We start from the raw sequence: 26,872 nt of genomic DNA, 5'->3' as shown, positions 1-26,872 counted from the left end.
CATTTATATCCCTCACACAGTGACAACCCCCTCCCTCATCCACTATCCCTCTGACATCGCACACAGCTATTACATTTCCACTGTCTCTATTCCTAATGCTGTGCTCTGCTTCTTGTAACCATATATATATATATGGTTACAAATAGTATATATATATACTACATATACATATACTATATATTATACTATTATATTATTTATAATTATACTATATTATATATATATTACAAATAGTATATATATATATATATACACACTACAATTTTTTCATATATATATATATATATATATGAAAAAATTGTAGTTGACATTCATTATTGTTCAGCTTCAGCTTCAGGTGTACAGTGCAGTGATCAGGCATCTACATCTTCCCTGAGGTGGTCTCCCTAATGGGACAAGTGTCCATCAGATATCCTATAAATTCTTTACAAAGTTGAAAGCAGTGATTAAAACTATCCTGCCTCTCAGATAAGGAAAATAAGGCTCAGAGTGGATCATTATCTCAAGCTAGGTCACGAAGAGAGAAATGAGGCTGAAATTCGACGCTCCCTCTTTTTAAAAAAATGTTTCCCTTGTATTATGGGAATTTTCAAAATAGATATCCAACTAGAGAGAACGGTATTATGAACCCAAAACAAGACTTTCAGTTCCCAGTCTAAAGCCTTTCCTAGAACAAGTTTTATCTATGAGACGAATTTACCACAGCAATTTTTAACTGAAAGAGCTTTATTGTTATTTGTAATTTTAGAGGTAATACATGTTCATTATAAAAACATTCATTCAGAATAGAAAGGTTTGCTCCTAGTAACTTGTACATATCCTTCCAGACTTTTTCTATACATGCATGGGCATGTACAAAGATAAATTGCTTTTATAAAATGTAATCGTACTATATACATTTTTAAACCCTGCTGACTTTGCTCTTTAAATGTGCGAGGGACACATTTCCATTACAACAAAGATGAATAACATGGATCATACCTTCATTCTTAATGTTTACACCGTATTCTGTTAAATCAATGAACCACCATTTACTTAACCAATCCCTTGTTGATGAACATTGTTTTTTCAATATTTTGTTACCATAAATACATGGTGGCAAATCTCCTACCTCATGTATCTTTGTATGCTTCTAAAATCAATGCTTAGAAGTTCCTGGCACATAACAGGTTCCCAATAAATTTGCTTAACTAAATGGATGAAATGAAAGTGAAATGGCTTGGTCAAAGAATTGGTAAATCTTATATTCTGATATGTATTGCTAAGTTGCCTTCCAGAAAGGCAATTAATCCATCTTCTGTTATGTACATCTTAATTTTTCACATTGTTGATGGTTTCAATATTTCAGACAGCTTCAAATCTTTTCCCTTGTGGATCTGTCTTAAGGACAGGGATTTGTAGAAGAGCCCAGCGATTCATAAAAGCCAACTGCCGAATTTTCAGAAACTCTGAGAACCAGTTGTAAAATGTAGCCATTATTAAAAAATTATGGAAACATACAATTATATAAATTCTATTTAAAATAAAGATAGTAAATGCTCAGAATGCATTACTTCCTAGTCATTTCACTAAACTTTACTATTATCTATGATCTTGAAGTCAGTCATGACTATCATATCTGGATAGTGGCATGCTACCCCACATCTCTTCCCAAGTCCACGTTTAGTGACTGTATGTTGGTCACTAATGGTTGGTGGCGATATTTACACCACAGAAATCAGCAAGTGCTATAAATCAGGGCTTGATTTAGTGCTGAAGCTGAAAGAGTCTTTAGTATAATTAATAATTCATATGAGGGTTAGAAGAAGTTTAACAATAAACCATATGTCAGATTTCATGACAATTAATTGGGAAAAGAGTTAGCAGACTCAGATGCAACTCCATTTGTCAAGTCATGGCTAAATATTGACTACACATTTAAAGTTAGAAAAAAAATCAAGAAAAGCTTTCTGAGAACATTAATTGACTACATGGAATTACATTTATTTATAATAAAGAGTGTGTATTTTTACATGCTTTACATGTGGGATTTTTACAATTGTTTAATTATTATTTATCACACATGTTTTACCACCAGTTAGAATTGGGGCATTTCAAGAATGCTGTATTAATGGACTCACACAGTATGTAAGCTTTTTGAACTGGCTTTCTTCACTCAGCACAACAGCAAAATTCTCTGGAGAGTCACCCAGGTTATTGCACGTATCAGTGGTTCTCTTGATTGCTGAGTAGTATTCTATGGGGTGGATGTTTAACCAATCTGTTTAACCATGCACACATTGAAGGACATCTTAGTTCTTTCCAGTTTGGGGCTATTATGAATAACGTTACTATAAACATTCATGTACGGGTTTTTCTGTGAACATAAGTCTTCATTTCTCTGGGAGAAATGCCCAGGAGTGCAATTGCTGGATAGTACAGTAGTTGGATGTTTAGTTATTACCAAACTATTTACCAAGTAACTGCCAAACTATTTACCAAAGTAGTTCAACCATTTTACATGAGTAATCCAGTTTCTCCACATTTTTGCCAGCCTTACAGTGTTGTCACAATTTTTTACTTCAGCCATTCTGGTTGATCTACAGTACAATCACATTGCAGCTTTAATTTGCATTTCTCGAATGGCTAATGATGCTGAACATTTTTATATGCTTATTTGCCATCTCTGTATCTTCTTTGGTGAAATGTCTTCATGTCTTTTACCAATGTTCTAATTTGATTGTCTGCTTTTTGTACTTTTATTTTGAGAGTTCTTTATGTATTCTAAATACTAGTCCTTTGTCAAAATCTGTGGTTTGTAAAATCTTTCTCCCACTCTGTTGGCTATGTCTTTTACTTTAGTAACTATAATAAAACCTCACCTTAACAGAATAAGTGGAAATCCAAAAAGTTCTATTACATAAAATGTGGAGTTGTGAATTGCAAGATTAATGCAAAACAGCATTTTTTTGTCAGCCTTCCATTACCTGTTTATATAATGAAGAGGGAGGAAGAAAACTGTTTTCATTTATTAGACATGTAGGAAAGAGAATGATTATTGAAAAGAAAACATGCATTGTACACTGAAATGAGACAGTTTCAACTGAAAGAAAGAGTCACTGCCTACCTTACCTCCTCAAAAAATAAAAACTGTCTGCCCTCAGCCACCTCCTTCTAAAAACAAGAGAATCAGGACCATTTGCCAATCACGTTATTTGGATCTCATATTTTACCTATGCTTTTATTATAAGCTAACTTAAATCATCTGGAAAAATTTCACACAAACCCAGACCAATAGGCCTTCTAAAAAAACACCTAACCAGTACTTCAAAAGTGTTACTATCATGAAAAAAAGGAAAGCTCAGGAAACTGTCACAGATTAAAGGAGACAAAAGAGACACAACAATTAAATGCAATGTGGGATACTGAATAGAATCCTGGAATACAAAACAGTGGAAAAACTGGGGAAATCTAAATAAAGTCTGCAGTTTAGTTAATTAAAACGTAAGATTGATGGGTAAAAGTTTTAATAGGATAGCTTGCAAGATAAAGATTCTGGAGCCATTAATGAAATTATTTTTTGGGAAAGAGGTCAACTCTTCTTTTTAAATGTGAATATGCATACTTACATAATCTTAAAATGACACAGCTTTTGAGTAATTTATTCCATCTTTTGGGTTTCTTTAATATGGCTCATTATTAAACCACTGTAAGGTCATATTATTCTCTTAATAATATTCTTTTGGCCACATTATCATCTTCTAAGAGATTCTACAAGCATACAATTATTTCCCAAATGTGGGAATGCAAAGATATTATGAGAACTTGAGTTAGACAAGCAATAAAAAAAACATAATTTAACAGAAAGAACTACCACCATACAATTCTGTGCTAAATGGCATCGAAAAGATGACCCTTTAATTTTTATCTCAAATTAACATTTGGTACATAAATTGTACTGTTATCTCCAGGATGAGCATCCCTTTCAGGAAGTTTTTTTAATAAATTACTGAAAAATGTTTTAACAGAGGCATGTAAGTTAAATCCTGCATCCCTCTTCACTATAGAATTTACCCTACGGAGTTCTAAAAAAACGAACTCCGCTAACCCTATCATTTAATAAGCTCACAGCATGGAGTGGTCCCATTCCACAGTAAACTGCTAACCTCATCCTCTATCCTACAGCTTGGGTGGCCCCATTTTTCCGTTTTGCTCCTAGGTGGGTGTGGAATCCAAGTGACTGGCAGATAATAAGTGTTAGTACATTTGATGGTAATAGGCTCAAATGTTTTCTTTCCTTCTTTCAGGTTATCAAATACAAAACACGACCTGGGATTCTGTGCTCTGCACGGGATTTGCTAACTGCCTCTCCAAGTTTTCCCAGACCTGTGATTGTCTTTATCTGTTGTTCCTGCACAATACCACTAGATGACGCACTTCTCATGTTTGGCAGTTAACACCTGCAAACCACGTCTCTGCCCAGGCTTTCAAGACTTCTAATCTATTTTAATAGAGTTGATGTCAAGTTTAAAAAATAAAAGCTATTCATGGTTAAACAGAACTATATAATTACATAACTTTTTTTTTTAAAGTTTGGAAGAAGAGGTTTTGAGAACACGATAAGTTTTAGTCACAAGAACATAGGTTTGCATGGGAGACATTTTGCAAGGGGAACAGATTTTTTTTTACAATTTCAAAGTGTATTTGATTGTTTGGGTTGGAGGAGGGGAGTTGTACAGGTTTTATAGTGACTCTGGGAAAGAGAACAACTGATAAACATTCTGTATATGATATTTGCGACCCTGAGTTCCTTGATAATCTTTCAGAAAATCTATTTTTCTTCTAGTGGTTAATTACTTTGCTCCTTTTTTTTTTTCTCAAGAGGGAAAAGAATCGTCATGACCTCTCAGCCAGTGAGTACAGATTAGAAACTCAGTAAGGTGCACATCTAGTTTCCTTGTTCTCCAGAGTATCACCCACATACCACCCAGGTCCCCTTCCTCTTTCGGAACGCCCAGCTTCATCGGTGGGTTGGTTTCAGGTCAACATGAAGGATGAACATGGAAAGGAAATAATAGTGACTGAATAACAGAGAGTCCTCTGAGCTCCAGAGAATGTTGGTTCTATTCAGTCTTTTTTTCCTTTTAATGAAGTCCACGCTGGCTTCTTCTGTCCTCCTCCGGAAACAGATTATCTTTAAAAAAGAAAAAAAAAAAAACACCTTGATTAATGAAGCCATTTCCAGTAGATCTTCTTCCAGAAATTCTCCTAAACAGACCCTTGTTCTGCCTGAAATTCTGTTCTTTCTTCCACTGTAGAGCATCAGTCTTGTTTTTTGAAGCATTCCCAGAATCTGCAAAGAGGTGGTGACCTCTGATTAACCACCGATGCCGCAGTGCTTGCCTAACCACAGTTTATGCTATGAGCTGTGGCTGTGAACCCAGAACACCAGCTCGGAATGGCACAGTCTCCAGTAACAATTACAATAATAATCACTAGCATTTAGTTAGCACTTAAAGGATTTTGCAGACATTGTTCTAAGTGCTTGCTGTACTATCTCATTTCAACAACACTGAAAGTCAGGTATTCTTATAATCCTCATTGAACATATAAGGAAATCAAGGCAGAGAGAGGTTAATTTATTTGCCCAAAATATCACAGTGGCAGAGAACACTCCATGCTCAGCCACCATCAATACGAATCACTACTTCTCCTTCCAAACGGGGTCATTTTCCCCGAGCAATCATCCCGTCTTACTATCCTTATACACCATCTGAGCAGATGGCATCAGTATTAATGCCTGTCCCATTACTTTACAGACTTGGTGGGAGATCAAATATGACTGGAGGGGCATGTGCTTGGGCTTTGTTTTTTCTTCTTTGGAACTGTTATAAAAAATGGAGAATATAGGCTATACAACATATGTGGCAAGATCTTAGCTATTTCGGTGGGAACTGAGTGCTTTCTAGAGTCAAACCAACACTGAAAACAGAGGAAGCTGAGCATTCTCCATCCTCTTTGCTCCCCCCCCCCCCGTTTGCATCCAGTCAGGCCTGGAGCCTCCACTGCCATTTCCTGGTCAATCTCACTACTGCTGCCTCTTGTCTGTATGTTGTATTAATATCTATTTTTTAAATGCAGATTCTCCAATGAACAACCTGGGTCCTCAGTAAGCTCTTTCTATGAGCAAAGGAACTAGCCTTCCTTCAAACATTTTTAAAGAAAACCCACAGAGCACAGCACAAGCGTTTAATCACACGCGACAGCACGTCTTTCTATTCTGTTGTTTCCTCTGCTTCTCTGTGTCTTCTCTCCATGTCCGTTTCTCTTCCCTCCTGTCTGCCTTGTTGGTGCTGTGAGACCTGCAATCTGGTTGCTTCTCCTTCTCTGCACCCTCTTCCCTTTGCCCCTCCATCCCCGTTTAGTTTACTGTGATTATAACACTGAACCAATAGATCACCTAGTATTTACTCTCTCTTAGAATAGGGTTTTGCCTAGTTAGGGAAATAGTGAAATATTCTAAACACCCATATCCTAAAAAAAACTCCAAAACACTTCAAGTTGTTGATGATTTAATTAGCCCTCAATCATAATGTACTAGTCCCATTCCTTAATATTCAGGGGACAGAAGATCAGGAGAGTCGCCTGTTAAAGAGATGTCTTGGAAAGCATCTTCCCACATGAGGCTCACCACAGCCACATCCCTTTCAGAGCAAAGCAGCGGGGTCTGGGCTCTGCCAGCCGATACGCAAGAAAGTGTTCTCCACAAAACTCTTGGATTCTAAGTACATCAATAAAGCATCCTTCTGAGTTGGAGAATCAGCCTGAAAGGCTCATGTGTGCAACCTATGATTCCTTCGGGATTTGAACAGAAGCTAAAGGGCCCATATGCAGTGACTTAATGTGAATAGATCGTCCACGGCATCTGAGAGAAGTCAGCCCTACAACGGTCTGTGAATTAATGAAAGCAAATTAGCCCAGGATTCGTGTTTGGTGTGAAGGAAGGTGACGGCAGCTTTAATCTTCCAAATTTAAACATACTTTATGGTAACTGCATAAAGTAGCATAGATTTGATGCTTTAAATCTCATCCACAGGGAGCTACAATAGGACTTGTTGATTTCCTTTATTATCCACTAAAATGACTCCAGTCCTTGTTTGTATTTACTCGAGAAGCACAGATCTATTTCTGAACAGCTTTACAACTTTAAGTGTTTTAAGAAACTTCTTTTAATACCACCTAGTTAACTGTACCATGATAGCTCCTAAGTGGAACATTATGTCTATCAGGCTTAAGTGCTGCTGTGGCTATAATAGCTGCAGTCATGTTATCATACTTTCTTTTATTTAGAGCACTTGGAAAGCTGAAAATTAAATATGCCGCCATCTGCTATCATTCTAACTATTACTTACCTTAGTGTTAAGTAAATACTGATGAAACTCTACCACCTCTGGTAAAATTATATTCTGAATTCTTTGATGACACATCTTTCCAGGTACACATCTGTCCTTGCTTTCCCTCACTCAGTTAAAAATGTTTTCTCTGTAATGGCAAGTTTCCGTATGCACTGATTTTTGAACTTCCGTTTAGTGCATTTAGTGGGGAGAAAATTATAATGAAGGAGAAAGGGTTAACTGTGGAATTACATTCATGTGTGGGAGATACTGCTCAAAGTTAAGTTTTAAATGCATTCAACATACCAAGCCCAGAAACAGACGGGTGTTAGGAGAGAGATTCGACCAAGAAAACAGGCCTAAAGCTAGACAGACCCAAAGTGGGCCAACCCTTATTACCCTAGATGTGGTCCACCAAATAACAGCTGTTTACACCTGTGAGATTTTTAGAAATGCAAAGGCTCAGGTCCCACCTCAGGCTGACCTAATAAAATCTGCACATTAACAGACCCTCGGAGGATTCCTATACACTGTCTACTCTCCACTGGGAAGATGGGAAAGTCCACCTTGATCAACCTCAGGAACGAACTAGGAATACTAGCCACTCTTTACAGAGAATGGTGCTGTAGATATAATATTAGGTTGGTGCAAAACTAACTGCGGTTTAAAAGGTTAAAAATAATTGCAAAAACTGCAATTACTTTTGCACCAACCTAATAGAAAGAAAAAAGCTGTAACTAAAAATTCAAACCACCCACTGATATCTGGTGGCCTGGGAGGTACAGACAGGGAGGAGGGAGAGTGTCACACACTTAATTCCAACCAACTGTTAAAACAAAAAGCTCTTGTTGGAACTATTTTACCTTCCTCTCTGCATGATGCTGTTGATTTTCTTTTCTTCTAGAGAAACACACATTGGAAAAAAAATGACCTAAATTCAGTATTCCATCCAGATGCTTTCAATTTGGCAGGCGGGAAGCAAGTTTTACATAGAGACTGAGCTCCCTGAAAGGGATTAGAATTTTGAGCTGCAGAGTCCAAAGGCATTTTAAAGTCAAGAAACTGTTTAGGAAAAAATACAAGTGACCTTGATATAATTCTGCAATGATATCCACATCTCAGAGCCATCTTGGAATAAGCTCCTCTGGGTTCGTTTGCTTTGTAACTAGTCTCCCAGGCATTGAGTTCAAAACAATATACTTTATGCGAAATTTCTCTCAGGCAAGTGAAAAAGAGTGGGAGGTGTGGTAGGATCCAAAACACTCCGGACTGACACCGGGCCGATGTGGCAGATTCACCTTCTGGCCTGAAGGTAATCTGTAGGGTCAGACGACTGGGATCTCAAAATGAGTTAGAGATTTTTGACATCACTTGATCATACGGTGCATTTACTGCATAAGCAATTTTGCAGAGTTTCCTTTTCCTTAGCCATTTGTTTTCCTCATGTTTTTGCCATTTTTTCACTAAGTAGATATCCTAGACACCAGTAGCTGCTAATGCCAGATGACATTTAAATATTTTTCATTTTCAAATAATTTATTGATTTAACAGTAAATACATCTTTCAATATTTTTGAATCAGAATCTTATTTCGAATATCTCCGGTAATAAGTGCTAAAGAACTGCAGGGCATTGTTTTTTATATTTTTTCACTAAGATAATACAAATGAATGTTTTAATTAAAAAAAAAATAGGAACTTTGACATTTTGTGAGAAGGTAAATTTGAACCACAGTATAGATAGATAGACAGACGGATGGACGGATGGATGGATGGATGGATGAATTGATTATATAAAAGTTATACAAGTGGCCTATACAAGTAGGGGATTTGGACTTACTGTGGGGAAAATGTTTGAGTTTCTTTAATGACTATAATGACTATCCCATCTCAAGCAGGAATTGACAAAACTAATGAGCTCATTCAAAATTGGGTCAAAATGATTACTAACTATAGAAAAATAGTTAAGCATGATATATTAGTTTCCTAGGCAGCCATAACAAAGTACCATAAGCTGGGTGGCTGAAAACATCAAAAACGTATTGTCTCACGGGTCTGGAAGCTGGAATCCAAAACCAAGATGCTGGCAGGGCCACACTCCCTCCCAGCAGTGTGTGCGGCGGGGGTCCTTCCTGGCCTCTTCCAGCTTCCGAGAGCCCGAGGAGCTCCTAGGCTTTGCGGCAGCATCACTCCAACCTCCACCTTCTCATGACCACTTCCCTCTCTCTCTCTCTCTCTTTTCTTCTTATGATGACATCAGCCATATTGGACTAAGGGCCCAGCCTCATGGCCTGATCGCCACTTGATGACGTCTGCAAAGACCCTATTTCCACATGAGGCCACATTCATATGTGCCTGGGGTTAGGACTTCAACATAGTTTTTGGAGGGAGACACAATTCAACCCATAACACGAGGCTTAGCATTTTCTCAGTGACGCAATATAGCCTATAACTTCACCAAAATAATAGTATGATTCTCTCTCTCTCTGCTCCAAAAATTACAATTTATTTTCACTTGCCTTCACAAAAGAAAAGAATTAGAAATCAAGCAAAGTTGCTGAGTTACGAGTAATGTGTGCAGCAGGTATTTGATAACGGTTCTTACAAAAGAGAAAAAGGCATCCAGGGAATGTCAGTGATGGCTGCACTAGTGGTAGGAACGAATGACTGAAGATCCTTGAGATTTTTCAAGTAACTCACCTGTCTGGGTGGCACAGGGTTTAAGAAAACAAAGTTATGATACGGTCAAAAGACTCATCAGGGGAAGGGACAGAAGTCTGTCTAAAGTCATTCACCCCATAAGGAATTTCACGTGGCAGTTCTGTGGTACCAGTTGACTACTTAGGAAACATAATTTGCAGTAAGTCTTGTGCCATTCGTGATGTAACATATTGTAGTAAACATCTTCTTTCTGTTGTTACAATTCTGTGCCTGTATTTAAATATGTCGCTTTCTTCCCTGATTTAAATATTCCCGGCTTCCCCTCGAGTAGGACTTCAGGGGCCCTTCCCGTGGTCGTCCCCCTGCTGTCTGGGCCCCTGCTACTCCGCTGGCACTGTGGCCACCTCACAGGCGCCCGCCACAGCAGCGCCCCCTGCTTGCTGGTGTCCTCTCCTGTCCACCGCAGCTCCCACTCCTATGCTAGTGTCCTCAAGATACACTCACACTTCTCAACCGTGAAAGCGGCATCGTGTTAAAACGCAGATTCTGATTCAGTATGTCTAGGGTGGGTCTGCCAGCCTCCATTCTCGCAACTCCCCCTTCCATGGTGCCCATGCGGCAGTCTCGGGCCACACGCAGTGTGACAAAGCTGTGCACCCTGCCTGCCCGGCGTCCAAGGACTTCTCTGTAATGCCCACCATCTGCCCACTGGCCTCCCTTCCCCCACAAGCTCTCACACTTGCAAACCATCTCTTACCAATACTACCTGCCTCCTCAGATGGCTCCCGTGGCCTGAAGCACATCTCAGGTGAGCAAATGAATAAGATAATCCTACTAAAGAACAAACGGCTGATACACTCCTCTTCATCGCCTCCCCTTCCTCCCAGACGTTTTCCTTAGCAGTTTGTGTGAATCTCTAAATCACGTAGTCTTCACTTGAAGTGTCAATACTGGTACATTTTTCTGGGGAGCAGAGTCAAGATTGTTATCAGACTTCCCAAGAATTCCCTAATCCCAAAAGATAAAAAGGTCACATTAAATAGCAAATGTCAGGCACTGTCAATACACAGGTCGCAAAGGCGTGAGAGGGTTGGGGGGTTGGGGGGGGGTCTCCCCGTCAAGCACACACTTGGACTTCCTCCTTCCTTTGGTGAGGCTGTTCCTGGGACCGCAGCGGGTTTCCTACTCACATTTCCTCAAGCTCAAAGGAGGCATGGCTCAGGTTCTGCTTCCTTCTTCTCAAACATACATCCCCTCTGGAAGCTGGAGCGCAGATTGCAAGGTCACCTCTCAGCCCTGAGCGAAACTCGCAGGTAATCAGATACGGAGGGGAAATGCTGTGTCCTCATTTTGTCCATCTGGGGCTAAGATGCCAGATACGGCCCAAAAGTCCAAACTCCCAAACTGGGGAGAGGGCAAAGGTCCCCGGACCCCCAAGAAAACATGTGCCCAGTTAAAGAAAAAGGAATCCTGCATTTTCTGAAGGGCCTGGAAGGGCAATTCACCACCCTCCACCCACACTGGACCCTGGAAATGCCGCGTTTAGCGACACATTAAATGAGATAACACATGTAAAGCGCTCAGCACGGAGCCCAGCGGACATTAGAGATTCAATAAATATCAGTTCCCTCCCTTATTAAAAGTAACGCCAGCTTCACTGTTCGTGTGATTTGCTTGCCGTTATTACCATAGAGCACAGTAAGAAGGGTGCGTGTAATTAAACATGTACCACTATGGTAATTTTGTTTTTAAAATTTTATTGATAATATCATTATACGCTTTATGTAAGCTCAGAGTTTTTCTGCTTATGCAGCATGGTCATCTGTTCCTAACTTTCAAAAAAAAAAAAAAATCCAAGAGAACATCTGAGGGAAGAACAGTTGAGTGGTTTAACAAGGTAAAAGAAGTCCAACACCTTCCTGCAGTGTGCAAGTCACTTTCCTCACTGCCCCTCCGGTCCTGCACCCCGCACTAGCCTGCAGCCTTCTACTTCCACACCATGCTCCCTCCCAGCGCCCTCATTACACTACTAGGAAAGCCAGGCCATCTCCAGGAAGATCGCCTTCCATCTGTTTCTGGATGCTTTGATTAATACGCTGTTCCACCACAGCAGTCTGGGGACAGCGCCAGGGAGGAGGATGCTATGGGAGCTGACCGCTGCCTGTCAGAACTACAGAACCCGGACCAAAACACCGGCTGGGGGTGAATGTGGGCTGCACCTGCTGTCACAGGGAAACTGAAAGCAACCACACCCATTCATCAATATCCGGGGCTAGAAGGACACTGTAGCATCAGAGAAAAACAGCCAGGTCTCTCACACTTGAATGTACACATTAGTGAACCAAGCGCTGAGCTCAAGCTGAGGTGGAGGTTGTGGTGAAACCAGCTGGAACCCTCCATCATGGTCTGGATGTGAATTATTCTTACAAAAGAAAGAAAGAAACTCTATGGAGCCGTTGAACATATTTAGAAAACCCTCAACAGTACCTAGCATGGTGTAACACTCATCTTGATTCATAACTAACTGCCGGAAATGACAATATCCACAAATGGAATCAATGATTTCAAATTGCCTTGTAACTGCAAACAACTCCAACTCCCAAGTAAATCCTACCAAGTATTTTAAACGTGCTCATCACAGAGCTCACCAGAAATAAACGACTTGGCCTGGTTGCCCAAGAACATCCCCTTATATTTTTGTAATTGATTGAAAATAGGTTCACTGCCAACAAGCACGGGCACTCACTACTTTCCACACATGCGCTTCTGTAACTACTAAAAGGCAAGGCATGGAAAACACAGAACAGCACCACATCTATTAGCTCTAGCCCTCCTCCAGCCCCCTGGCCTCTCGCTACCATAACTTCACACCTGATTGTTACAACTGCCACTTCTTACAAAGACTGGTACCATTTCTATCTTCTAACTGCGGACCTTTTGCTAGTAATGTACACATTTCCCATCACAGTGAATAAAATGAAGCAGATACGTCAATAAGAATCCAGGAGTTGGTTAGAATTACCAGGTTTGCAAGAATGAGTTGATATTTGATCTCCAAAATATTTTTAAACTTTCAAATTTTGGAAATAAAAAGATTCTTAACTTTCAGAAAAGAGTAATGGTCTGGAATTTTGTTATCAAGCCAGGTGAGTTTTAATAGCTTATTTCAAACAATAACATTAGAATGAAATATGAAGGTTGAACAGAATAGATCAAAGGATCCAGAAAATAGATGGAAGGGGGATATTTGTGAGCACAGAGTCAATAAAACTATCTTCATGCTAATTTTACAGAGAACCGTAGTCACCCACCCAGATACGAGGACCTGCCCTGGGAAGCAAGTGTACCCCTACCCTAAACAATGTAAAGCTCAATGAAAGATTCCTTAGGCGAAGCAAACAACTTCTCTTCACTGTTTGAAAAGCAACTCAGTATTTTTTAAAATAAATACAAATATAAGATTTACAATAGATAAATTCTGGGAATAATCCTCCACCCACCTTTTTACCAAAAAAAAAAGAAAGAATTCTCCTTTGGTTTTCTCACAAGTGTTCCAACTTAGTTTCTAACATTTACAATAGAAACTTACTATTTCACTTATCACAGTGAATTTCCTTAAAAATTAGTATTCATAAATCTTTCCATGACATGATGCTCTAGTCATGCAAAGTTATGGAATACGCAGCTCATGACGTCACCACCATTTCTTCCGAGGCCATTCTTGTTATGACTCTACCTTCTGCAATTCACCTTATTAATAAATGTGTTCAAAACAATCTAGAGGTCAGGAGAGAGGATAACTCTATGAAAATCTTGAAATTATTTTTCCCTGGGTCCACATCTCGGACAAGTTCTCCGTGAAATAGATACAACGCCTGCCAGTAAAGTTTTGATCTGAGGGAACCAAAATTCCCTCAGGCTGGTTTTAAGGCAAACGAGGAATGGCTACAGTTACAGAGGAACCTCACCGAGTCTGAGGGCAGGGGGTTCAGTTCAGCTTCCTGGGCGACGGGAACTGGGAAGAGCCTTGGCTCTTGCTCTGCGATTCCTCCTTGTGCGTCTCTTCTCGGCCAGACCTCCTCTGAGCTGCGTCTGCAGACAGCACCCCAGCCACCCCTGCACATCCTGAGGCCACATTCCCAGGAAGTGCTGGGCCCAGCTTGACTCAAGCATCCACCCCTGTTCCACACAGCTTCGGCCTGGGGAGGGACAGAGTCCTTTATTACAAACAAGGCTGGAGGAGCCTGTCCTATGGGGGAGGGGCAATTCTTAGACAAGGCAGGGATATGCTGCACAGGCACCCCAAAAGGTATCTGGGCAGTTTCTAGTAAGAGGATACACACATACATAATGGTGATTCTGCCATCAGGCAGATATGTTGCTAAGATATCCCCAGTTAGATTCTATCATCAAAATCATGGGCAAATTATTTCATTAACTATACATTTCATATCAGTTCTATATTTGGAGAGACCTGTGTGGCACAGTTTTTCTTTCCCTCCTGAGAACCTGACAATTTCCACATAGTCAAAATGAAGAAGCATGTTTCAGTATGTTTTCCCCCCCAAATATGTCAAGAAAAGTGTCCTTCTGACAAGCCAGGTAGAATTTTACTTCCCATTACTAACAAGCTTCCCACTATGCTGGGAAGCTCCATTTCCCACTATCCACCACATACAGGTTTGCAACTTCAGTAGCTTTAGGGAAATCGCCACTGCTGGCCGACAACTGATGGGAAATCCCAGGCTAAGAAGTACTGCCCCCCAAAAGCATGGAAGGAAAAGAGCCAGTTACAAGAAAAGGCTAATATTTTAGTTTGCACTATAGCAGTTTTTTCTCTTACTTTTGGAGGGAGTTAAACTTTCACTGAGCACCTGTTACATTCCACACTCTATGCTTTGCATGTTGCATACATGAGATGATTTAATCCTTAGAGAAATCCTGCAACTCTGTGGATTGGAAAAACTCTCTGACCTTCAGAAAGATTAAACAATTTGCCAAAACAAAACGCCCAGAAGTCAAATCTAAACCAGATTCTGCCTGATCCCACAGCCTGTGGTGTTTCTCTCACCAGCACTAACAGCCAGTATTTACGGAACACAGACTGAGGGCCCAGGCCCAGGTACCAGTGCTTCCCACATACTGACTGAGGCAGTAGATTTATGAACCGAGTGAGTTACTATCAGCCCCATTTCGCAGATGGGGAAAGGGAAGCAGAATGAGGTTTAGTGCTTGTCCAAGTTCACACAACCTGTAAATGGTGGAGCAGATAAGGACCCAGGTAATCCAGCTGCACGGCATGTCAAAATGCACCCACTGGAGCACGTGATTCCGTAGATAACGCCCCCGGCCCTTCTTGGTGATAGCGCTCACTGCCGAGTCGATGTGCCTCACTGTGTCTGTGAGAGCAGCCCTGATCTCATCACAAGTTCAGTGTGAAACTGAGTTGAAATTGTACAGCTCGTCTTTTTGTTGCACGCATGCAGAACAGAAACGACAGTCTTGGTAGCCAGGATACTCAAATCCTTATTTCACCCTAAAACGGCTCTTTTTCCTTATATCCCCTAAAGATTCAAGACACCAATGTGTATGCTAAGGATGTTATGAGTGAAGGAAATCTCTTTTCATTTCTACGTGCAGGGGTGTGTGTGGGTGTATGCATGCGTGTATCGTGTGTGTGCACGCGTGTGCGTGTGTGTGTTTGTTGGGGGAGTGGGAGGGCACAGTAGAATAACATTGGTAACTATCTTCTAAGAAATGTTTTCTTTATCTCTCATTTAAGCATAAGCGAATTTGATTTCTCTCTGCTATGAGACCTTTAGTAGACTCTAGTCCTCTAGTGTCTTTATTCGCCCTCTTGCTCCATTAAAAGTCTTCCAATTTCAAATCACTACAGTGCAACTGGCTTAGATAATGTACTATGAGCCATACTTCATACATTGTGTCCAGGGGACTCGCCTTACAGTAAATGTCATTTCCATTCCAGGGAGCTGGCCACGGCCATGACCTGTGGGGGCCCCAGGGGCCGTTTACTGTAAACGGTAGCTTGTGGGTGATGCTACTGAAGTTCATCAAGAAGCCACATGTGCATGACTTCACATGTCGCTGTCTCCTTTAAAATTGTTAATGAAAGACTGGCAAACGTGTCCTTTATTATGAATTTGTTCCCCCATTTTCCTTGTCCCTTTCTGTTCAAGAGAAACCATTTCCATTCATCCCACTACAACATATTCCTTTATGACCACCAAAAACCAAACACTCCTCCCCTCAAAAAAAATCTCAAAAACCCAATGTGGTAATTGCCTCCAAATTTGGAGCTCTGTATGCAAACTGTTTATGATATTCACAAAACTGGGAAGGAACTGCAATAGCACTGTGATTCTGGAAAGATGAAGCCAATTTCAGAATTGAATTTTCAAAAGGAAATGCCATGTTTGTTTCATGTCAGCCTCTGCTTCAGATCAGGAAAAAAGCCAAACAAAGCAAAAACCGTTGGTCTGGCTGGTTATTTCCAGGCGAAGCAGAGGGCAGATGGAAAGCCATTCGGCTGGCTGTAGTGCCCTGTCTCTCTACCTCCAGTTGCTCTGGAAGCAGCTGAGCGAAGCTGAAGCCTTACTGAATGAGAATTCACACACGCGCGCACACACACACACACGCACGCACACACGCGCGTGCTTATTTAAATAGCACTATTAAAAATATATAGGCTGGGATGTCACACGGACAGGTGGTCTGACTGCTTCAGCAGTTCTCACACCAGGCTGGCTGCCCAGTTTGTCGAGGGCCCTGCCTCCCAACCGTCCTGTAGTGACAGGACAGGACACAGCCTTGGTTGTACATGTAATGCTCGAGCCCAATACGTCTCTCATTAAGGTGGAAGGATTTCTGGAAGTGAGCCTGTGGTATTCTGCAGACTTAAAATCAATGTATGGAGTATGGAAAAAATTACACATATACATATATATACGTATATATATGAGAAAATTATATATATGAGAAAATCACGTCTGCTATTGTATCTGTCTGCATTTACATTTATGTATGTACATTAGTTTCCAGCTACCTACATACATGTGGAATTACTGAATGAATAAAAACACGTAGATACACACACACACACACAGACCCCAAACACAGAAAGGGATCTAAATACACTGCAGATATCATCTATGAAATATGTCAATGATTCATAGAGATTCTGATAAAAAGAAAAAAAAAACTGTGTAGGAAAAAAACATAATTGGTTTTTAAATGAGCTTCTTTCCCCGGTATTCAGCTTTCTTACCAAAGACTATTTTTCTATTGCTTCCTGGTGAAAACAATGAGTGCTGCCTCTGCTGCTTTCCACCAAACATAAACAAACAAACAAACAAACAAACAACAAGGAAGCCAAGCACCAGTCAGCCGCGTCCATGTGCGCTCGTCTCTGCTGGCTGGCTGTGTACGAGTTCCAGTCGTCCGCTGCTGACTGTTGTACACGCAGACGGTTAATACTGAAATGCCCAGGGGGTGCGGGGAAAACAAGGCTCCGTTCGCTTGTGATGGTGGGGTCACAGCTTATCACCCCTGTACACAGTATGTCCCATGACTGTTGTCTACAACACGAGTGGGCACTGGCTGTATCCAATCTATTGCTACGCTGTATTGTCATTGGTCAACAATGGCCTTGTTCTCCCATTCCCTCCATTTTCCAACTGTAAAAGGAAAGGAACCGATAAGCCTGAGCTCAATTTGTTCTGGCAATTATTGCAAAGTTCCAACTGTGAGGGAGGCCCTGCCCACTGGTGTGGAATGATATGCAGCCATCCAGCGTCCAGACAAAAGGAGCCCCTGCTTTTCTCCAAGTGTATTCAGCCATGTATAGACATATTGGCCGAGATGTCTGCCCATTCACATCTTAATGGGAAAAAGACAAGAATCTTGGGGGGTGGGGGAGATGGAAAGGAGAATGAAAGCTTATCAAGTGACAACAGAAAACAAAACATGAACTTGGTGAAGAAGAAAGGAAACTATTTCAACCACAGGACAGCATATCACTGATACAATGTAGATGTATATGTTTTAGTACCAGCCAGCTAAATTATGCTTTCATTACAGATAAAGGTTACTATACTGATACTGAAATGTGAAAATGAAGAAAGTTAGGCTAGAGGATTATATGAGCCTCTCTTTTCTATGATAGCTGGCTCTCTCTCTCTCTCTCTCTCTCTCTCTCTCTTTCTGTCTCTCTCCGCCCCACTCCTTCTCTAAGGTACAGCTGCACATTAATTCAAACAAGTGAAACTGTTAGGATGAAATACTACTGAGATGCATTCTAAAGTGTAATTTCTCTGAAAGAAGTACGTAACTTTATAAAAAAAAAAAAGTACCAGTCAAAAGGTGAGAAAATATATTACATTACGATGAAAAAGAGGTCATTTAAGAAAAATCTGAAGTACTTCTTTTTGAAATGGCATATGGAGGCTTTTATATCACTGGAAAAAAAGTGATTTTTTTTCTTAATATTTGTCCTTATTCTCTGCTCATGAACAAAAGGAAAATATTGAAGATAAGGTCACTAAATTCTAGGCCATGGCACACATTCCTCTCTAGGGCCAAATGCCCTCCTCTTCCCCCAACACACACACACCCTTTCAACTATATGTAAAGGTAATTGTTCTACCCGTCCAGCAACCTTGTCTACCAGGAAAACAGTTGACAAGAAATAATATCAGAGTCACGTCCAAGACATACCAGAAATCATTTCTCCCAGCACTTATTCCAAAGGATAAGTAATGAAACGAACAGGGAAAATTAAGTTAATTTTAAAATCTGTTATTAGTTGCTTCTCTTTAGTCATAATGGAAATAGAGGGGAAATTACAGATTCAATAACAAGCTTTTTTTTTTCCATTATGGAGAATGGCTAATTCAATGGATGAATCATTAGAAAATGATCCCTCTAGCATTGTGGAACTCCAGACACAGAAACCAAAAGGAAGTTTAAGATATGAAATATACTGTAAAATTGTTGGGAAAAGTGAACTACAATCCCCAATGACATTACCTCTTATGGCAATTAAGAGCCTGTTTGTTGGAGCCTCAGGCAAACTCAACAAACCCATTCCTGGCTGCCAGTAATGACAGATTTCTTAGGGAGTATTATTTAATTAACAATAATTTGAAACAGCAGCTCAGCTGAGATACTGCATTTACTTACTGGAAACACTAAGCAATGGTAAGTGAAAAAGACGTGCAATTTGTTAGCCTTCCCATTCACTTTTGTTTCTGAAATACATAAGTAGCTGATAGGTATTTGCCACTAAATATTTTCAGCTGTCTGTAAGGCCAACCTGTCCAAAGAACTCCGGCTCCCACTGTAACTGCTAATAGTCCTTTGCCGTTTGATCCTGTTAAGAAATCCCCCAGGGCCTCAACTGTTCAGGGACAGCATTCTTTGTCCTTCCCCCGCTCTGCACAAGGGCAACTGCCAGCCCCCTTCCTTGTATAATACGCCAGGCTCCCTCTCACCCTCATACAGCATTTGCCGCTAATCACCTAACATAAGCGATGCCTTTTGTTCTCACTCCCTTCCCAAGTAGCTTTAGGTTGCATCAGCAACTTGGTGGCTAGCTGGGTCTTATCTCCGCCAAGAGTTTCGTTCTGAGCCCTGGCAGAGTGGGAAGAAAAGCCTTAGCCTGGTGCAGACTTCTCCCCTCAAAGTTACTGGACTAAATTCCCTACATCCAACGGCCTCCTTTAGAGCTGATTATAATTTAAAGACCAATTTCAAACTGGCAAAGGGAGGAAGGACCCCTCTAAGTTGTTCTGACATACAGTGGGAGCTGGCAGCACGAAGTGAACACCACAACCAAGTGACAAGCTCAGGAAAATGCAAAACTAGTACACTCCATGGAAGGAGGAGAAAAGTAAGTTACAAAACTTTTCATGTCGTCTGTTATTTCTATGACATAGCCTCACAAAATCTGGTTTAAAATTGATCAATGACATAGAGAAATGATTGTGTCTTGGGAAATTATTGTGTCGACTTAGTTCCTGTGGGAGCCAAACAAGGCTAGTAGCTAAGTGAGTCATTTTAAATTGTTACTGGATAGCTGTTAATTGTAGTCACCAGTGTCCACTAAAATTCCTGCCAACAGAAAATCTTTATCTTGACTTTATTTGTGATAAGCTTAGAAATGAACAGTCGGGGTGGAACATGGTTACTAAACAAAATCAATTTCTGTTCATGGCTTCTGAAAAGACCAATCTGAAATCCCAACCAGTTAGCATGTGCTTACATTCGGGAGTAGATTAGGATGGGGTGTGTATAGAACACCAGCCTGCACAGTGGATTAAGATGGCTTGCAGGAGCTAAAGATTTTTCTCTTTGATTCTTTGGAATCCAAAGTAGCTTTCATTCAAATAATATCAAAGGCATCTGATTAAACTCATCTCCCAGCAGGATTTTATCAGAAGGCATGCTTTATTATGTACAGTATAATCAGACTGATATAATATGGCAGCCAGTCAATACCTTGTTTTGAAACAACTTGTAGAAATAGATTTTTATCCCTTTCTTTAATCCTAATTTGATGCTATTAACCAATTCCATTATTTAAATTGACTATTAAGATTGGAATCAGTTTGATTTATCAGAATGTATTTTCCATTAATAAGGCTTTCTCTTTAACTTCCTTCTTTAACCTTCATTTACTTTTAATACTTTGAAGAGAAACATTTGCAAAATCTTTTTCCTCAATATAATTAAAGTGTGTGGACTGGTTCCCGCTAAGCTATTCTTAGCCTTACAGTATAAGAACAAGAACTTGTGGAGTTTGTATGGGTTTCTTTTAATGAGTCTTTACTGTAGAGGAAAGATGAAAGGGATTATAGGAGAAAGAAATAGTAAATTAAATTTTGAAAAAGATAGATGAGAGCATTTTCCATTCCAAAGAAACCCAATTCCTTCACCAACATAGAAAAGAAATATACAGGAATTTTAACTGCTAATGCAGTTTCCACAGTAACATTTAAACATCTTTACGGCACTGCTATATGGTATTTAAATCCCAGAAATGGGGGAAAGTGCCAGCAGAAAAGCAAGGCGGGCACAGTTTTTCCAGACAGCAGAGCTCACGACCCATCTTGCCGCAAGTGTTACCTGAGATCACTCAGCAGGCCACTTTAATTTTTTTTCTTCTTTTACTGATACTTTGCAGCAAGTAAAAGTAGAAACAGCCAGAAGCAAACATCATCATCAATTGATTGCACTTGAGAGAGAACCCACTAACTCTTTTCACTGTATGCTTGTAAATTCAGCATTTTTCCTGGGCAAAAATGAGTGAAATGTTGTAAACGCTTACTATGATGTAAAGTCAGCATTTGAGAATCTCGTGGATTCACAGGATTTTTAAAAGCCCTGAAGCCCCTCTGGTTCCATCCCCCGCCTTTGGCAGACCTGCACTGAAGTCAGTGGGAAACTTCCTCCCCTGCAGTCTGTCTCCTGCTCTAGCTTCTCCCCTGGCCCAAAACAGGGCAGGGGATTTCTTCATCTCCATAAGCAACCTGTCCCACTTTATAAACTTCCCTGTCAGAAAAGCCATCTTTGCTTAAGCCTCCCGGCTACGGACTGAGGCCCTGCTCCTGCCCCCGGGTCCCAGGAGATGTCCTTCTGCAGGGAGGATGAACTGTTGAAACCTGTCATTATTAAGGTGCACCTTGACCTTCGTCTTCTAGCCTACACAATTCCTTTCCTCAGCCACTGTAGGTTGCATCTATAGGGCGCTCTGGACTCGGCTGTACCTGCTCCAAGTTTCCACCCGCAACCCCGTGTGGGCTGCAGGCCTCAGAAACTGACAAAGCTCTGGTGAGGGCCCCGTCCCACCTGGCGAGTCCTTAGGATCCTGCTCTGTTACTAGTGCCACACAAGTGTCACGATTCTCTTGGAATGAGAATATGATACGGCTGAATCATTGTTCACTTTTTACTTAATTTATTAGTAATTCTATTCTAAGTTTATGAAATGCCTGTTTGGTGTTGACACTGTGCTAATTCTAAAGATACAGTGGCCAGAATCAGAGAATTCCCAGGCTAGTGGGGAAACAGACCATGTGGCTATGCTGGCCTAATGGACAGAGTGGCATGGGGACACAGAATGCAGTCCTGGTAACTAAGAAGTGCTTCATGGGAAAGAGACTGCTAAACAAAGAGCCTGGGAAAGGCATTCGTGCCTGAATAAAAGCATGAAGATGTTAAAACATTGGGTCTGTGGTTTATTTTGATGAACCAAAAAAAAAAAAAATGTGAGGGGGCCAGAGACAGGAGATAAGGCTAAAATGGTACGTAGGAGCCAGATTGTGTAGGTCCTTAAGTGCCTTGTCAAGGAGTTTAGATTTTATCAGCTAAGAAATGAGGAGCCATTAAAGACCTTTTAGCAGGTGAGCGGCCTGATAAGATAAGATCCGTCTGGCTGATAAGAAGAAAACAGGTTAGCACAGGAACACCAGTTAGGAAGCGGCTGCAGTGGTAAAGGTATGAAATTTAAAACACTGGAACTATGCCAAGGGAAAGAGGAATGGAGGGCAAAGAGAAATTCGAGAAAGACCTGGAGGGTAGAATTGGTAGAATTGGACAGGTTTAAGTAACCAGACACGGGGGTGTGGGGCAGAAGGAATCTTACACTGACTTCTGGGTTTCTACTTGTACGGCCAGCACTGCCATTTATTCCCCAGGCAGAGTCGGCAGAGCCAGAGCCCCAAAAAAGGAAAAAATGAGGAGTCAAACGGGAAGTAAGTGGTGTCCACTATGACCCACCAATCTTAAATTTGTTCAGTGAGTTCTCATTCCCAGCTACTAGTAGCTTTTATTTTATTGCTCTGTTTATATTCTAATACTTCTCCAAAGGGCCATGTGTCTAAAGCCCAGCCACACCCTTTATCACCATCACTTTGTTCCACTTCATTAAAATCTCAATGCTTTGTGATCATTGCTTTCTTGTGATCATAAAATTATGAGTGAATATTAAACACTTGATACAGAACTTACTCCTACAAAATATCACTTATTGCACTAAAGTTGAAAGTGATCCATTGATAACAATTCTCTAGTCACTCAGTACTGAACAGATAGAACTGTATTTTCTCATTTGTTATGTCGATTAGGCGTAATCAAAAGTTTTGTATGTGTAGCTTATATAGAACTCCCTCCTTTAGATACACCTTCTCTGTCACAACATAAATGGAAATTAGGCCATTCGGACAGAACTTGTTCTATGTCTTTTTAAACCAAAGAAGAACAATTTCTCTCATCCCTTTTCTAAACACAAAATCTTGCCTTTTCATCCCTGACAGGTATTGGTCCTTTGTTACTCTGAGATTACAAAAATCCTTCCACAGTGAACTCAGCTGCCCCGGATGGCTTGGTTGATAGCCCGTGTCTGGCAGACTAAGCATGGCCACAATAGTATCTCCCACCGCACAGGCTCTCCTGGAGCCCAGCCACTGTCCATCAAGAGGCAGAGTCTAGTTCCTTTCCCCTTGTGTGTGTGAACTTGTGAATGGCTTGCAACCAGCTAAATGTGGCAGAAGTGAAGTTGAGGAGATTCTGGGATAAGTTATAAAAGGTGATGTAGCCTCTAGTGCGAGAACAGGAACACTCACGCTGGAGCCCTGACCACGTGTGCAGTCCAGCTGCCCTCATGGAGGCCGCCATGCTGTGAGGAAGCCCAAATTAGTCCCCGTGGAAATCACACATAAAGGATACAATGAGACCACGCAAAGGGACAGAGCTGTCCCAGCAGCCCCCACCTGCCCCAGTCTGACTGCAACTGCCTGAAAAACCCCACTCCAGAACCACCCAGGCAACATACATCCAAATTCCTGACCCACAGAAACTAATAATTGCTGTTCTGAGCCTCTACATTTTGAGGTAATTTGTTTCATATCAATAGCTAGCAGAAAACAGGAATTAGTGCCCAAATGTGCCAGGATAAGTTCAAATGGTCGAGGTGTGGCAGATGGTATTCCCATTGCTCAATGAGTGGGACATCTGTGCCCCTTGATCCAGGCCTGTCTCGCTGGTAAGCTTGACACCAAAACTGACTGGATTTGGATGAGACAAAGTGACAAAAAGATCCTGGACTCAGAACAGTACTCACCCCTTGTTAACCACTGGTCCCTTCTGGGACCCATGACAGCTCTATTTTGCCTGGAAGGCCCTAGTTTGGGACCAGTTTGTCTTGGGTTATTTGGGAATCTCATTTTTCATAAATCCCTTGTTAACATGGCAGAACTCCTCAAAGGAGAAAACAAACAAGTATACGGGCAATAATTCTACCAGAGGCTAATTGGACCAGACTTGTAGGGGGGAGGGGGACTCTGTTGAGGGTCCAGTTAAGACCACCACATACACTTGCTTAAAAGGTGGTTCCAGTTACTGAGCTAGAGAACACTACTGAAGAACCATGAGGGAATAAAAACAGTCCAGAAATATGAGAACATTTAAGCAATCTCTGCCCCACAACTGTATTACTATGACATATTGGAGGCAGGTTGCTGCTGCAGTCTGTTGATCACAAAACCACCCTTGTCACATGCATATGGCTGGGCATGACCTGTGGGGGGAGAGCCAAGACAGCAGTACCACGGAGAGAAAATACTGAGTCTCAGACTTACAGGCTGTCTTTTACCATCACCGCCTATAAAAGGTAACTGGGATCTATAGATAATGGACAGCATCAGTCTCGGATCAGCTCATTCTAACATAACATCTCACTGTGTTAGTTCATTTTGAGGGGATTATAGAATAGATTTCCCACTTTCTGAAGGGGCTAAATTCTGTTTCTCCACCTGAAGGCTGGGTGGCAACAATGAGTGAAGGAGGGGTAATAAATGGTCTTTTGAGAACGGTGTTAAAATCAATTCTTGATCTTCCTTCAAAGAGCGAGTTGCATGCTATTCCTTTGCATGGGTATATCACAATTTTTCAAATCATCTATTGTTAGAAATCTGGATTAGTCTAGTTTTTTGCTATAATAAGAATCCAGTGGTCAAAACAGAACAGACTAACAGGAGAGGATGAGGAAATCAAAAGATCTGGGAACTAGAGCATTAGGTCAATTCACCAGCAAGATGTACAAATTGCTTGTATTTACACTGTTTTTATGAAACAAGGGGAATAAAATGGATGATCTATTTTAAAAACGTAAGCCGTTGTATACCTCTAATTTTTTATCTGATGAAATGAGCAGTTTAAATTCTGTGAAACAAACAGCTTTGTAAAGTTAAAAAATAGGAATACTACAATAACTATAAATACATTTAAATCAAATAAAGTATATATCATAATTATTTCTTAAGACGAATTGCATATTCATTTTAAAGGCATGCCACATATTGCAAATTGCTTTCAAGAAAGCTTTTGTCAACCTACACTCCTATCTGAAGTATATGAGAATGTCCAGCTCCCCACATTCTCAGCAACGTTAAGTTAGCTTACTTTCTAATGTTCTGCAATTTAATAGGTTAGAAATAGCTTGTATTCTTCAGCTAATTGTGAAAGTAAAATGATTATCGTATATTATAGGCAATTTTATTTCTTTTATGAATTTCTCTTATTATCATTTGATCATTTTCTATTGGAATGATCATGCTTTTTAACAATGAACAAAAAGAGACCAAAGTATGTTAAGAATAATTTCTTACGAATGTTGCCTGATTGTTATACGTAAAAATATAATAATTTTTAGTAATCACTTAGTTCAATCTGTCAACATTTTCCTTCACTACCTTTGATAAAACTTTGGGAAGGTTTCTTCAACCCAGTACTATAAAATTAATATTCACCTACATCTTCCCTTAGTATTTATTTTATTTTTCTACGTGTTCTACTAATTTGCATGGTTTAACTTTTCCCACTTGACTCTCAATGATTAAAGAATGGAGGTGGATGGTAAAGAACAGGAACATAGCCTTTTGCCACCCACACTTAACAACTTACTGAAGAAGTCTGCCTTGCCAAATATGTAACACAGGTGAAGGTGGATCTTAAAAGGGGGAAAACAGTAATAAAGAAAGGGGGAAATAAGAGGAGAGCCGAGTCTAAGAATTTTACCTTGAAAGGGCTGCAGAACTTCCAACACCTAGAAGAGTAGAGTTTTGAAAAACCCTACACTAAGATTTTCCACTTCCTTGATCCTATGAAACCACACTTAAAAGACACCAGAAATAAAATGATTGCAAGTTTTGTTTGGGGGTGGGGAGAAAAAGCACTAGTACATTAAGTGCTAATAATATAAGGACTTAATAATATTGATTGTTGTAAGATCTATTCTGATCTCAGAAATATTTAACCGTTAAAAAAAAAAATAAAGTCCCCGAAAATATAAAATATACTCATTAGGTCTGCTTGGAGGCTTTCTGTTCTATTTCAATTTTTTGTTTATTTTAAAATGTTCTTGTGAATGTTTAATCAGTTTTAACTTTATTAAAAGTAAAATATTTGCATTGGTCAAAAACAAACAAAACATGGTACTGGAAGACATAATAAAAGAAAACCCAATCCCTTGCTGCAACCCCAAAATCTAATCGCCGAAGGCAATCCCGGAAGCTGTTTCTTCAAGTATTTGCCAATATAATTCTAAGTAATGTGCTCACACAGATACTTCTTGAAATATCTGTTCTGGACATTAGCCACTGACTTCCTAGCAGGATAGTTGAGGATCTAGTTCTCTCTAAATATATTCTCACCCACTCACCTTCTCAACATAGTTATATTTCAATTATCACTAAAAGAATAGTCAATGTTTACCTAATGAATGTTACTTACTATCAAGCAAAGTTGTACGTTAAGATTTTAATTCC

The 26,872-nt window shown here is 40.4% G+C and overlaps 1 protein-coding gene and 1 long non-coding RNA gene across 5 annotated transcripts in view; one reads left to right on the top strand and one right to left on the bottom strand.

Moving 5' to 3' along the window:
- The window catches only part of CDH20 (cadherin 20), a 183,778-nt gene that overhangs the window by 102,503 nt on the left and 54,403 nt on the right, over positions 1-26,872 (top strand). The window lies entirely within an intron of this gene.
- Positions 709-26,872, bottom strand: part of LOC109446175 (uncharacterized) — a 246,233-nt gene continuing 220,069 nt past the window's right edge. For all 3 annotated transcript variants that reach the window (XR_012498722.1, XR_012498723.1, XR_012498724.1), the window contains one exon: positions 709-5,173. This is a non-coding gene — a long non-coding RNA (uncharacterized LOC109446175). The remainder of the gene's footprint in view (positions 5,174-26,872) is intronic.

The sequence above is a fragment of the Rhinolophus sinicus genome, linkage group LG09, assembly GCF_036562045.2.
Source record: "Rhinolophus sinicus isolate RSC01 linkage group LG09, ASM3656204v1, whole genome shotgun sequence".
NCBI classification, from domain to species: Eukaryota; Metazoa; Chordata; class Mammalia; order Chiroptera; family Rhinolophidae; genus Rhinolophus; species Rhinolophus sinicus.
Note: the sequence above shows the minus strand (reverse complement) of the source record. Positions and strands in the feature narration are given on the sequence as shown.